The following is a 2,971-nucleotide window of genomic DNA, read 5'->3' as shown; positions in this document are numbered from 1 at the left end:
TATTGTAAAGATTACCTGAAGTTACAAATGTAAAGTAATGAGCACAGCCCCGATGCATGTAAATTCTCTGAATGATAGTTAGTTGTTCTGGAAAGTCTAAGCCTGTCCTGTCCAGTATACCAGCCATTCACCACATGTGATTACTAAGCATCTGGAATGTGGCTAGTGCAACCAAAGTCTTAAATTTCTCGTTTTATTTAATTTTAATTAATTTAAATTTAAAAACTGATACTCAATTCAGTTACTGGGAAGCATGTTTGAAAAAACTTAGATATATGAATCAATTTTTTAAAGTACAGATTTTATGAAATGTGAACACAGACTCAAGTATTTTGGAAGAAAATTTGATGTCCAAATTGAGATATACTATAAAATACGCACATGACCCCAAAGACTTAGTAAGAAAAAGAGAATGTAAAATAACTTGTTTCAGCTGGGCATGGTGGCTCACGCCAGTAATCCTAGCACTTTGGGAGGCTGAGGCGGGCAGATCACCTGAGGTCAGGAGTTCAAGAGCAGCCTGGCCAACATGGCGAAACCCTGTCTCTACTAAAAATACAAAAAGTTAGCCGGGAATGGTGGTGCATGCATGTAATCCCAGCTACTCGGGAGGCTGAGACAGGAGAATCACTTGAACCCAGGAGCTGGAGGTTGCAGTGAGCCAAGATCGTGCCACTGCCCTCCAGTCTGGGTGACAGAATGAGTGAGACTCCATCTCAAAAAAAAAAAAAAAGAAAACTTGATAACATTTTTACACTGATCACATGCCCAAGGGATATTTTAGACATATTCTCTTAAATAAAACATTAATTGCATTTAATAATAGTAAATATTAAATTAATTTTACTTATTTTACTGTTTTTAATGCCGATACTAGAAAATTTAAAATTCGACCAGGTATAATGGCTCACACCTATAAGCCCAGCACTTTGGGAGGCCAAGGCTGGAGGATACCTTGAGGCCAGGAAATCAAGACCAACCTGGTAAAAATAGCAAGCCCCTCTCTCTACAAAAAAAAGAAAAAAAGAAAAAGGAAAAGAGGCACGACGGCATTCGCCTGTAGTCCCAGTTGCTTGGGAGGCTGAAGTGAGAGGATAGCTTGAACCCAGGATGTCGAGGCTGCAGTGAGCTATGACTGTGCCACTGCACTACAGCCTGGGTGACAGAGTAAGACCCTGTCACAAAATACAGATAAAGTAATAAAACATGTGTGGCCCAGTACAGTGGCTCATGCATGTAATCACAGCATTTTGGGAGGCTGACATGAGAGGATCACTTGAGGCCAGGAGTTTGAGGCTGCAGTGAGCTAGAATTATGCCATTGCACTCAGCCTGGGTGACACAGTGAGATCCTATCTCTAATAAATAAATAAATAACATATGTGGTTCACATTGTATTTCTATTGGGCATGCTGATCTAAGGGAAAACAAAAATGTAGACATATAAATGCACAGAATGCTAATTCTTGATTATGTCTCATCAGAAATTTTAATTCAAAGATTGGAACTGGGAAACAAAAGCATCTTTTGGAAACACTGCAGGAATGCATAATCTACATCTTAATTATTTATTTATTTTTATTTTATTTTATTTTATATTTTGTTTGAGACAGAGTCTCACTCTGTTGCCCAGGCTGGAGGGCAGTCGCGTGGTCTCAATTGACTGAAACTTCTGCCTCCCAGGTTCAAGTGATTCTTGTGCCTCAGCCTCCCGAGTAGCTGGGATTATAGGCCTGCGTCACCACATCCAGCTAATTTTTGTAATTTTAGTAGAGGCAGGGTTCCACTATGTTGGCCAGGCTGGTCTTGAACTCCTGGCCTCAAGCAATACTACTGCCTCCGCCTCCCAAAGTGCTGGATTACAGACATAAGCCGCCATGCCCGTCTTTATTTATTTTTATGTACATCTCACTCTCAAGGAGTTATTTTAGCATGCCTGACTGTTCCTGGATTTTAGACCCTCTTTTGGCAAACTCAAGAAGCGCAACCCCAGGGGAAATAGAGAGAATGGATCTCAGGACTTAGAGGGTCCCAGAATGTAAGGTTTTATCCCCAAAACCAACTGGGCTCAATATCCTATGGTAGTAGTATATCTACTTTGAGCATGGAAAGGACTGAGTCAGTCTAGCATAAGTGTAAATCGCTAACTCCAGGGAATATAGTTGCACAGAGTTTCCCAAAAGTTTGCACAGTATATGCATAAGTCACTAGGGAGGCAGGAGTGATTTCTGTCTCTGCCTGCAGACTTCCTGCAAAGCAATTTATTTTAAGTTAAAGACACGTGCCAGGGCCTGCACTAAGTGTTTTAGGTTTGTTATCTCTTTTATTTATTTATTTAGAGATGGAGTCTTGCTCTTGTCACCTAGGCTGTAGTGCAGTGGCACGATCTCGGCTCACTGCAGCCTCCACCTCCCAGGTTCAAGCGATTCTCCTTCCTCAGCCTCCCAAGCAGCTGGGATTATAGGCACGTGCCACCATGCCCTGTTAATTTTTGTATTTTTAGTAGAGACGGGGTTTCACCATGTTGGCCAGGCTGGTCTCGAACTCCTGACCTCAGGTGATCCACCCACCTTGGCCTGCCAAAGTGCTGGGATTACAGGTGTGAGTCACTGTGCCCAGCCTCAGGTTTGTTATCTCTTTTAAGCCTCAAGAAACTTTATGAGGCATAAGTATCACTATTTACATCCATACTATATTACCGAGATTTGATGGCTTGTCCAAGATCACATATGTGGTAATAGACAGTCTGATTCCAGAATCTATGCTCTTAACAACCATACTAGACAGCAACCCAGTTGTCATGCTAGTGACCCAAAAGACCACCCTTGAGGAAGAGACTCCTTCTCTTTTATCCTTCATTATTACCAGTTACGCTGAGACCTGCTCATTTCTTCCTAATCCCTATCCTGTTTCCAGCACAGAGCTGGCCACAAAATAAGTGGGCAACACCTTACTGATTGAGTGATAGACAT

Source organism: Macaca nemestrina, chromosome 6 (assembly GCF_043159975.1).
Source record: "Macaca nemestrina isolate mMacNem1 chromosome 6, mMacNem.hap1, whole genome shotgun sequence".
NCBI lineage: Eukaryota > Metazoa > Chordata > Mammalia > Primates > Cercopithecidae > Macaca > Macaca nemestrina.
The sequence above is the reverse complement of the archived record's forward strand: the minus strand, read 5'-3'. Positions refer to the sequence as shown.